Source organism: Miscanthus floridulus, chromosome 5, assembly GCF_019320115.1.
Source record: "Miscanthus floridulus cultivar M001 chromosome 5, ASM1932011v1, whole genome shotgun sequence".
NCBI classification, from domain to species: Eukaryota; Viridiplantae; Streptophyta; class Magnoliopsida; order Poales; family Poaceae; genus Miscanthus; species Miscanthus floridulus.
In genome coordinates, this window is record NC_089584.1 from 47,038,749 (window position 1) to 47,051,343 (window position 12,595).

The following is a 12,595-nucleotide window of genomic DNA, read 5'->3' on the forward strand; positions in this document are numbered from 1 at the left end:
CAACGACGATGAGGAGGCCGTGCTCCTGCGCGTGCTCCAGGTGCCACCATGTTCGTTACCGGCGTCAGGCGTGGCCATGGACCTATAGGCCATGGCCTTGGCTGCCTTGCCCCCAACTTCCCCTATGTCCTATTAGCCGCCGCCGTGGACCCCATCGTCGGCCATAGCCGGAGCTGAGCGAGGAAGGGATAGAGATAGAAGAAATAGATAAAGGGCAAAAATGTCATTTCCCATGGCCGGTCTATGCTGTCAGGTCGAGTTGGCGTGCACATCAGCAAAAATGGAAAAAATATATCAAATGCTCTCTCTCGATGGTAAATATGTAGGAGCAATTTTAAGAGTACTATCTAAAGAGGTGACATCCGTTATAATGGTAAAAAGTTAAATATCCCCTAGATCCGCGGCCGTGGACGTCCCACGGCTGCGTGTGGATGCCAGATCTAGCGAGCACGCGTCGACCCTAACTCCATCGACGCAGTGGCCGATGAATCCTCCAGAGTCCGCTGCGGCCACCCCAACTCCGAGCGTGGGGGCCACATCAGACCCCTCCCCGCCATCATGTTGGGCCCCTCCATCGGCGCATCTCGACCACCGGGACGCATGACGCTGCTGCAGACACCTCCCCCACCGGCGCCCTAGTGGCGCTCGCTTCATGGTCATGCTTGGGGAGGAGCTCCAGCTCCACCGCGGCGCCGTTGAGCACCCCCAACTCGCCCCCCTCTCACCGTACGATGACCCCCTTGACACCTTTCTCATCGACCTATCTAGGCCTTGAGATGATGGGCGCTGGACCAATAGGAGCAGCTCATCCCTGAGGCCATCGTCCTCCCTCTCCCCTCACGCCGTTCCCTTCCAGTCTTGGGGAAATTCAGTAGAGCGATCCAAGGCCTGTCGCTGGGCAGACAATGACCTCAGATGTGGAAGCATCACTGATCGTCTATCCAAGAATGTACCTCGACGTGGTTCTTTGTGAGCCGCAGGCACTAAGGACGTCACCGCTGCCTGAGAGAGAACGGTCGTGCTCCATCATCTTTGATGGCGCTTGCGGTCATGCTGTCAGTCAGGCGTGCGCTGGCCATCAGCGCAAGCACAACAACCATCGATGACCACGCCCGTGACTCATTCACGGGCTTTTCATCCATGGCAAGGAAGCGACAGCCAAACATGATCGCAAGCGGTGTGTACCAGCTCATATGCGGCTAGGTCTGCGCTCTGGTGCCCGCTAGCGTGTCTCGCTCTAGATGCTAACGACTGGCGTGAGGTCCTGTCATAGGGGTCACTAGGCGGAGCTGGCGGGACATGCCCCACCCGCACTGCATCTTCAGCGAACTATTGCCCCCCTACCCACTATCCGATAGACCTACACTGGAAGTGCTTCAACTGTCATTCCTCCGTGCACAGGGTGGCAACCTGTAGGCTGGCTTCATGCTGCCTCCAATGCAAGGGGTTCTGACACCTCATGGGGGACTAGAAGCAGCGCTGAATGGTGCCTCCTCCTAGCTCCGGCACATCTGGTGCCACAGAAGGTCAGCCACGACGACCTGACCAGGAGCGTACCTCTCGCATTCGGACGTTTGCTCAACACTATGCCCAGGGTCGCTACGACACCTCGTGCACTCAGGGCAATGAGCTCGGCTAGAGCTGTGCTGGGTGCAGTTGGGCACGGCAGTGGTGGGCGCCAACATCGGAGACGTCGACGACGACTAAAGGGGGATGGCACCACTGCTGCGGCAACTGCCAGTGTCGCCACCGACAGTGCTGCCCGTGATGGTCATGGTGGGCTAACCAGCGAGTCGCACCATATTCGGGGCCTCTTCGAGCTCGATCTGTTGTTGCTCTCACCATACCCGGACGCCACGCACGCCATACGCGAAGTCTCGGAGGACCCGATGCTAGAGAAGGTTGCAGCATCATTCGCGGCCACTAGTGGTGCACTTGCGCCACTTCGATGATGGTCCCTCACCACGCTTAGTTGGCAAAGGACTCGGTTCCACCGCCACTTGAGCACAGTCAGTCTTAGGTCACACCACCACAGGCGGCAGAGACCACCACCTCAAGAGCTGATGCGTCTACGCAGGACGAGGTGCGTGGTCTGCTTGGCTTCAGTCCAGCCGAGCCCACGACGGTTGCAGACTTGTTCAATACACCGCCTTAGGAGGACCACATGGTAGATGTCAGCGATAGCTCCGCACGCCGCCTCAAGAGCTTCACCAGGCGCATGCTGAAGGAGGTCGGCTCTCCGCTTATTCATGAGCCTCCCAAGTAGCTTCCTGTTAAGTCGGTGCTGCCGCGTGTGGACCATGCGGTTGGCGGCTCAGAGCCTCTCTCGAGTACCTGCTTCCAAGCGTAGTGAGGTGCTGATCATGCAGCGTATGGATTACACCAAGGGTCCATTAGCACCATCCGTGTTAGAGCTGCAGGCCTTTTACAGGATCTTCGACGGCAACGTGACTGAGTCCAACATCGAGGAGCTGGACGCGCTCTTCCTGGCGGTGGAAAGGGCTCATCCAGATAGCCGCGAAGATGTAAGGCCACCTCCTAGGTCGCACCGCTACGTCGGTATTGGTTGTTCCCGGTTATATAATATCGAAACTTGAGGTCATTGCTAGGATGGTCCAGCTACGGCTGTTTTAGATCGTCCTCCTTCGACACTTATAGAAGCGCGTTATCCGTATGTTTAAATTCTTTTTTCTTAATACAATGATACGCAAATCTTTTATGTATTCGAGAAAAAAAAAGTAAAGTAGAACAATAAAGATGGCCATTCAGTTTAGTTAATATGAAAGATAACAGCAAGCACGCAGGTCTGTATATAGGCGATTGCGACTGCATCTTTTGTCATCAAAGAAGTCTTGCTTGCATCACGTTCCCTCGCCTCAAGATCTGTGCTCGCTACTAAAATCCTCTCTATATAAACCGTCGCGTGTCGCCCCACGATGATACAAAACACACACTAGCTCGGAGACAGACAGGTAGAGTAGCTAGATCTAGCGCCAGAGACATCCATTACCGTCATGTCTCCGGCTGCAAGCAAGGGAATGGACGGTGGTGCGGTGGCGGCAGCGGCCATGGCGGCCGCCGCGTGCTGCTGTGCCTCCTCCAGCTGCCGGCGGTGGCCCGAGGCCAGCTGCAGGTGGGGTTCTACAACACGAGCTGCCCCAACGCCGAGTCCCTGGTCCAGCAGGCGGTGGCGAGCGCGTTCGCCAACGACTCCGGCATCGCCGCGGGCCTCATCCGCCTCCATTTCCACGACTGCTTCGTCAGGGTACATATACACATGGATGCTGCCTCTTCCGTCCCTCCTTGGATTTGGATTTGGATTGTTGTGTTTCTTCTATGTTTGTTTGGCTTAATCTCGATCTTTTGCACAATAACGACTTATTGTTATCAACTGACCTCTTGCTAGCATTGGATTAACTCGGTAATAGAGTCTACTGTTGAATGTTTCCAGTTTTTTTTTATGGTTAATATATTACTCCAGCCGGCAGCCGACCAGCGAGTACTATAGCTAAGGGAATTAGGTAGCAATTACACATTAATGTTCAAGTATTCTGGCCTTTGTTTCCCCATTGTATATGGTCATATGGACGGAATAAAGGCTTCTGTTAGTCGACAGTCACATATGCCTGGCTTCCATGCATGATGCCATCCTAACTGCTGCTTCAGTATTCACCTTTTGGTTTCTTTGGTCGGTATCCCTTCTTTCGGAGATATGGACAAGGACAACACCCCATCATGGACTTGTGCTTTGCAAGTAGTAATTAAAGAACCATTCAAAATTGTAAATATATATTATAATAATCACCGATGCATTGGAAGTCATAGCTTACCCATAGTCCATAGCTGCTAGCTTTAACCCATCATCTGTAGGTTCTCTTGCATGGCTAGAAAGCTCAAAAGGAAAAGGAAAAAAAAAAAGAGAGCAAAGTTCACATATACGTATGAATTGTCAAACAAAGTAACGAACCATCAAGATCGACATAACATGTATATAAGTCAAAGGAGATAGCTCCACTTACTCCGTACCGTTGTTCGTCTCTCTGTCTCTCCCCAGATGGACCAGCCTTTTCAGTAGTCCACAGATCCGGATGAGCACGGCACCACGTGCACCTTTCTCCTCGTGGTTGTCGTGGACTTGTGGTCATCGCTGGACACTGTAGCCACACTGTCGTACTATAGGAACATTCAGAAAAAGCATCCGCTGTGATAGATGTTCCTTCTTGGAACAACACAAACAGCGGTAAATAAAAGACTCTGTAATTTTATTTTATTTTTGTCATTGAATGGCAAGTATTATTACCAACCACTGTGTACTCTCTACTTGTGATTTTGATTTTGCAAACGGTCGGGATGTTCATGGTGCACAATATCAGGGCTGTGACGCGTCGGTGCTGCTGACCTCCCCGAACAACACGGCGGAGCGCGACGCGGCGCCCAACAACCCGAGCCTGCGCGGGTTCCAGGTGATCGACGCGGCCAAGGCGGCGGTGGAGCAGAGCTGCCCGCAGACGGTGTCCTGCGCGGACATCGTGGCGTTCGCGGCGCGCGACAGCATCAACCTGACGGGGAACCTCGCGTACCAGGTGCCGTCGGGCCGCCGCGACGGCAACGTCTCCCTCGCCTCGGACGCCACCACCAACCTTCCCGCGCCGACGTTCAACGCGTCCCAGCTGGTGACCAGCTTCGCGGCCAAGAACCTCACCGACGAGGAGATGGTCATCCTCTCCGGCGCCCACACCGTCGGCCGCTCCTTCTGCACCTCCTTCCTCGCGCGCATCTACAACGGATCCACCCCAATCGTTGACTCGGGGCTCAGCGCAGGGTACGCCACGCTGCTGCAAGCGTTGTGCCCGTCCAACGCCAGCTCGTCGACGCCCACCACGACGGTAGTCGACCCGAGCACGCCGGCGGTGCTGGACAACAACTACTACAAGCTGCTGCCGCTGAACCTGGGCCTCTTCTTCTCCGACAACCAGCTGCGGGTCAACTCCACGCTCAACGCCTCCGTCAACAGCTTCGCGGCCAACGAGACGCTCTGGAAGGAGAAGTTCGTCGCCGCCATGATCAAGATGGGGAACATCCAGGTGCTCACGGGAGCCAGGGCCAGATCAGGCTCAACTGTAGCGTCGTCAATAACGGCTCCTCATCGTCGTCGTCGGTGCGGATCCAGCAGACAGTGCCCTACTCTGGATCCACCGCGTCCCTCGATGAGATCGCCACGAGCTGAGATCTCGATCGGAAGTGATGATATACTATAACTACAATATTTGTGTGCATGCACCTGTCCATCTATAGGTTATCTTATCTACGTGTGTTGTTTACCTGGCTAGTATTACGTTTGCTTGCTCCGCATACGAGAGTGCGCAAGTAGTTCGTGTGTACGCGTGAGTATGTCATGCATATGCGCGTACGCGAATTTTTCATTGTCACCATGCATATGTATCCCGTGAATGTCGGAAATCATCGTCAGTAAATAAAACTGGTGCTCTTTACACCGGCTGTTCTGATCATTTAATTTTCTATCGCAAAAAATCTGTGAAATAAAGAGAACAGTAGGAGTACGTAACGGAAGGACAATATTAATATTAATACATCGTGCATGCACGGGAATAACGCGTTATTAAGGCAGTAGAAAAAATCTATTAATAATGGTCACAACTAGTAGAGAAACGACATATGATCCACTTCAAAATGTGGCTCCTGGTATTTTCACGCTCGGGACTAGAGAAATCTTTAGTCCCGGTTGGTAGCTCCAATCGAGACTAAACGTCCCTGCCCAACGGCTACTGCGCCAGGCTTTTGTTGGAGGGGACCTTTAGTTCCGGTTGGAGCTACCAACCAGGACTAAAGGTTCACTTTTACTCCAAGTTTATACCTCCAACCGGGAGTGAAAGTCTACTCCCAGCTGTAGGCTCTGTCCGGGACTAGAAGAGGACATTTAGTCATGGTTTCTGTCTACAACCGGGACTAAAGGTCCCCTCCTATATACCCCTTGTTCCTCCCCGAGCCCGAGTCACTTCGAGCTCAATGTTATTGCTTCATCACCGGCTCTCTTCTTTCTCATCACCGGTGATCACAAGATTTCTTCCATTCCTCCATCGATTCTTCGGTTCTAAAGGTTACCAACTTTATACTCTCATATTTCATCAGTAGCTTATTTCATTGTGGACTAGATATATGTGGGTTTTTTATGGTAGATTTTTTTATTTGTAAGCCATTTAAGCTAAAAATCATTTTAAAGTTTGCATATTTGGATGAAGGAAGGTTAAAGTAGTTATTCAAAACTAGTATTGAGCTTTCATTTCTAGCATGCATAGCCCACTTCATGCTTTAGAGATATGGAGAATTTTAGAGTTTTTTTTAATTTTATTTGTTTATAAAATGAGAAATTTATATTATATTAAAATGAGTATAGAGAGTAGATGGCAACTGCTTCTGGGTCCTCAGCCTCTCATCGGGTTACAAAGCGACTGAGGCCAGACCTCCCTCTCATTGCATGCGGCAAGTGTGAGAAGAAGATTGTGATGGAGTACTGGGTGAGGAAGCAGTGTTCCAACAAGGGCCGTATCTTCTACAAGTGTCTGGATCGCAATGTGAGTTATTTTATCACATTTAATGATTATGGTTAATTTATACTTATTTTCATGATGATTGTGATTAAAGTTCTAATTTTTTGTTTTAATTTCAGTGGGATGGCACTAGATGTTCAGGCTGGTACTATGAGAAAGAGTATGTTGAACACGTGCAAAACTCTCTTGCACAGGCGGTTACGGCGGCTAATGAGCAGTGCTCATGCGGAAGAAGCCCATTGATGTTGAACAAATGCATGATCTGTCTGTTTTAGTTGGGATTGGTCGCGAAATCCTTATGCTGCTGAAGTGCATTTTAGCTTTAGTTTTTTAGTGATAGTTGGGATTGTCTACATTGTAGCAAGACTTTCATAAATTAATACCTTGTGTGGTGGCATGCATGTCGTATAATTAACTAACTATGTTCTAGGTTTTAATATGGTATGTATGTCATGTCATGCAGATGAGATGGTATTGGATGTACAATGCTGACCACCGCTCCCAAGAGTTCATTGAGGGCGTGCATTCTTTCTTACGTGTGGCCGAGGCAAACAAACACGATGGTTTCATGTGCTGCCCATGTGCCATATGTAAGAATTTGAAGGAATATACTAGCTCAAGGAGTCTTCATTCATACTTGTTGAAGTCAAGTTTTATGTCAAACTATATTTGTTAGAAGAAGCACGAAGAAACCGAGTTGTGGAAGAAGGTGAAGAAGAATAATAGGACGATGATGACATTATTGCTGAATATGGGGCCTTCAATGATACTGCAATGGGAGAAGCTGAAGAAGAGGTAGGGGCAGAAGATGAGCCCGCTGATGATCTTGGTCAGGCCATTCGTGACGCGCAAAGAGAATGCGAAAGTGAAAAGGAGAAGATCAAGTTCGAGCGCATGCTAGAGGATCACAAGAAATTGCTATACCCAACTTGTGATGCGGGGCAGAAAAAGTTGGGTACCACACTGGAATTGCTGTAATGAAAGGCAAAGAATGGTGTATCTGACAAGGGATTTGGGGAGTTACTGAAAATCCAAAAGAAGATGCTTCCGAAGGATAACGAATTGCCCACCACTGTATACGAAGCAAACTAGGCAGTCTACCCTTTAGGATTAGAAATCCAGAAGATACATGCATGTCCTAATGACTGCATCCTCTACCGTGGCGAGGAGTACGAGAAGTTAGATGCATGCCCGGTATGTCATACATCGCGATATAAGATCAGGCGAGATGACCCTGGTGATGTTGAGGGCGAACGTCCTACGAAGAAAATCCCTGCCAAGAATATGTGGTATGCTCCTATAATACCATGCTTGAAACATCTATTCAGAAACAAAGACCATGCAAAGTTGTTGCGATGGCACAAAGAAGACCGTAAGTTAGACAATATGTTGAGACACCCTGCTGATGGGTCCTAGTGGAGAGCAAGATAGAGAATTCCCGGAGTTTACAAATGACGTAAGAAACTTAAGGTTTGCTTTAAGTAAGGATGGTTTGAATCCTTTCGGGAGCAGAGCAGTAGTCATAGCACTTGGCCTGTTACTCTATGTATCTACAACCTTCCTCCCTAGTTATGCATGAAGCGTAAGTTTATTATTATGCCAGTGCTCATCCAAGGCCCAAGGCAACCTAGCAACGACATCGATGTGTACCTGAGGCCACTAGTTAAAGAACTTCTACTTTTGTGGACTAGACCAGGTGTACGTGTGTGGGATGAGCAGAAACAGGAGCACTTTGACCTACAAGCATTGTTGTTTGTAACAATCAATGATTGGCCTGCTCTAAGTAATCTTTCAGGACAATCAAACAAGGGATATAATGCGTGCACACATGTTTCGATGACATTAAAGGTATATTCTTGAAAAATGTCGAAAGGTCATGTACCTTGGCCATCGTCGATTTCTTCCTACGAATCACCCCCTAAGAAAGAAAGGCAAGCATTTTAAAGGTAAGGCAGACCACCAGACCAAGTCAGGCAACCGAACTGGTGAGGATGTACTCAATATGGTCAAGGATGTGAAAGTAATATTTGGAAAGGCACATGGCAGCGAACCTATTCTGAACGACGCCGATGGTCACGCACCCATGTGGAAGAAGAAGTCCATATTTTGGGAGCTACCCTATTGGCAAGTCCTCGAGGTCCGTAGCGCGAATGACATGATGCACCTGACGAAGAATCTTTGTGTGAACCTGCTAGGCTTCATGGGTGTGTATGGGAAGCCTAAGGACACACTTGAAGCACGATAGGACCTGCGGTGTTTGAAAGAACGAGACAACCTGCATCCAGAGAAGACAGATGATGGACGCCATTACTTAAGTCCTGCCAGCTACACTCTTAGCAAAGAAGAGAAGGAAAACATGTTTGAATGCCTAGTAAGCATCAAGGTACCATCTGGATTCTCCTCGAATATAAAGGGTATAATAAATGTGCCAGAGAAGAAATTCCTAAACTTAAGGTCCCATGACTGCCACGTGCTCATGACACAATTGCTTCCCGTTGCATTAAGAGGAATTCTACCTCCAAATGTACATCTAGCCACCATGAAGATATGTGCATTCCTAAATGCAATTTCTCAGAAGGTAATCAATCTAATGGATCTAGCTAAACTACAGAATGATGTGGTTCAATGTCTAGTCAGCTTTGAGTTGGAGTTCCCTCCTTCCTTCTTTAATATCATGACACACCTCCTAGTTTACTTGGTCAAGGAGATTAGCATTCTTGGTCCTGTGTTTCTGCACAACATGTTCCCCTTTGAGAGGTTCATGGGAGTCCTAAAGAAATATGTTCACAATCGTGCTCAACTAGAAGGAAGCATCGCCAAGGGCTATGGAACAGAGGAGGTCATTGAGTTTTGTGTTGAGTTTATTCCCGACCTTGACCCGATTGGTGTTCCTGAATCGTGACACGAGGGGAGACTAAGTGGAAAGGGGACACTAGGGAAGAAACCATATATTGGTATGCAGGACAATTATTTTAATAAAGCACACTACATAGTTCTGCAAAACTCATCTTTGGTGGATCCGTATATCGAGACACATAAAGAGTTGCTCCGATCTGAGTTTCAAGGGAAGTCTGAAGCTTGGATTACGCGTCAGCACATGGAAACTTTAAGCGACTGGATGCGAAAAGAAAGTCAGGGTGATGAGAGTATTGATGAGCAACTTTATTTGTTGGCTAGGCAGCCATCGTGGCATATCCTCACATACAAAGGGTATAAGATAAATGGGAATACATTTTACACAGTAGCCCAAGATAAAAGGAGCACCAACCAAAATAGTGGTGTCTGCATAGATGCCACCGACCCTAATTGAAATAAGCAAACATATTATGGCCACATGGAGGAGATATGGGAACTAAACTATGCACCTACTTTTAATGTACCTTTGTTCAAGTGTCAATGGGTAAAGGCGACTGGAAGCAGGGTAGCAGTCGACAACCAGTATGGAATGACAACCATGGACCTCAACAATATTGGGTACAAAGATGAACCGTTCGTCCTTGCCAAGGATGTGAATCAGGTGTTCTATGTCAAGGACATGGCTACAAAACCGAAGAGAGGGAAAAACAACAACGACCCAATCAATGAGCCAAAGCGCCACATAGTTCTTTTAGGGAGAAGAAACATCGTCGGAATTGAAGACAAGTCAGGCATATCAGAAGATTATGAAAAGGATGACCAAATTCCACCCTTCACAGTGAACAAAGACCCAAGCATCTAGCTAAATGATGAGGACACTCCATGGTTATGGTGCGATCATAACCAAGGGATATATGTTAAGAAAAAGTTCACTACTGTGCCCGCTTGATATATATATATAGTGATGTATTAGACCTATTATGTAATAATTGTGACTTCAGATTTTATTATCGTGTTTTCATATTTTCTATGGTTTAAATGAATTTTCTGCCAGACGGTGGATTTCCTGTGGAGAATATGTGATGAAAAACCAAATGATGAATGTTAATAAGATGTGAAAACTAATTTCCTATCAAAAAACAATAGTTTTAATGATTTTAATTAAGTAGTATATTTTTGCATGGTGTAAATTGTAATTATTATTTACACTATGTCAAATATTTATACAGTAAAACAAAAGAGTTTAGTTTACAAATTTTTGTTGCGTATAATAATGCAAAACCAAGTCCAAGAATTTTTTTATAATTTTTTTGGATAATATTTTATTTATTAGGCAATTAATAACTCTCTGCATATTTATATAAAAAAAGGAAAAACTTATGGTAATTGGAGAAAGCCAACTGTAGCTCCCCCTTTACTCTCGGGTGGATCAACCACCCGGGACTAAAGGTGGAGCTTTAGTCCCAGGTGTATACACTAGCCGTGACAGATCCCCCTTTACTCCCCAGTGGATCAACCACCCAGGACTAAAGGTAGAGCTGCAGTTTTCTCGGCCCACCCAAATGCCCTTTACTCCTGGGTCGTGGGTACACCCGGGACTAAAGCTCAGACCTTTAGTCCCGGGTTGTAACACCTCGGGTGTTAGCCTTGCATAACTTGACTTGCATAACATGAGCATGATCATCACGCATTTATAAACAAGCATTTACAATTGAAACATTTGATTGAAACATCTGCAACAATTGCTTGTTATCGCATGTTTCATTGACATATGCAACCTTTCTCGTTATTTCATGTCTCCATGTGTATATGCATATGATCATGAGTGGACACATGTACTTGGTTAATGTGAGTCACACAAACATGTAGCCACACCTAGGGTAGCAAATAGAACCTTGTTCTGGGTTACATTTCATGAACCAACACTTAAGCTTTCTTGTGATTTCACTAACTAGCTCAATGAGTGAGTACTACATGAAATGATTGGATAACCTTGCAAATTGCCTAAACATGTTTAGAATTTCATCATGAACAACTTTGGTATTTAGGGCTAGGGCTAATTTGGTCATTAAGCCATGCTTTGATGTGTATCATCATTTAAAAGTGACATGTTTGACCAAAGTTGAACTAGGTGTTAGAGACCTTGCATGGAGGAGATCACTAAAGCAAAGTTGTAGTATTTGGTATAAGGAACAACTTTTATTTTTGGGTCATTGACTAATTTAGCTTCTAACATGCTTGAATAGGTCCCACAAAAATCAGCAAAATCTAGATTTCAACACTTAACGAATTTTTGCTAAGTCTTGGATCACTGACAGCCTAACAAGCCGACCTTGAGCATGATTTTACTCCGTTTCTATTGTGAATTAGAACAAGTGCTTTGAACAAGAATTGTAGCTGGTACATAGGTCTACAAATTCGGTTTAGGAAGTTTTGGCTAGAAGTCCACGGATTAAGAGTTTGTTCAACGTGAAAACACGTCGTCAGGCTCGGCACTTCGTTAGTGACGAACTGAACGACGCCGTTCAGTGGCCGACCACCGGCAGAGCCCGTGCGCCGCGTGTCCACGACGATGGCCGCGCATCACCGTTGCCCTGACCGCGCAGGCCACGACGTGCCTGAACGCGGCCTTAACCCCGCCATCGCCTGCCCGAGCCATCCCGCGCCCTCATTTCGCATTTTCGGCCTCCTTCTTCGCCACAGCGCAGCCGCCGAGCTCCCGCAGCGCCGAGCAGCTCTGCCGCCACCGTAGCCAGCGCTAGCTTGCTCTCGTCGCTCCTCCGCCACCACAACACCTCCACCTGAGCTCCAGTGACTCACCGCCTCGGCCTGCGCTTGCTGACCACACTTGGTAAGCAGCAGCGCCGTGCGCTAGCTCGCCGGAGCGTCCTCGCCGCACCCATCACTATGGCTGGGGCACCATCCTCCACCGTAGACCGTGTAACCTTGCGTGTTAGGTTCGCCTGAGCCCTGGGAAGCTCGTCCATGCCCTTTCGTGCTTCGCCGTGGCCTCTACCGGCATACCACCTTAGTCCAGCCTCGCCGCTCCGCCAGTGCCGCCGCCGGCATCACTAGAGACGACGATAGGGCTGGCCAAGTGGCTCATTAGATGCGCTAGGTCGAGTAGGTCACGCCGTGAAGATGTTACCGCCGGCAAGTTCACCGTCGAC

At 48.0% G+C, this 12,595-nt stretch overlaps 1 pseudogene; it reads left to right on the forward strand.

The window, feature by feature from the left end:
• Nucleotides 1-2,860: 2,860 nt before the first annotated feature.
• Nucleotides 2,861-5,487, forward strand: LOC136452123 (peroxidase 1-like; annotated as a pseudogene).
• The last annotated feature ends 7,108 nt before the right edge of the window (nucleotides 5,488-12,595 follow it).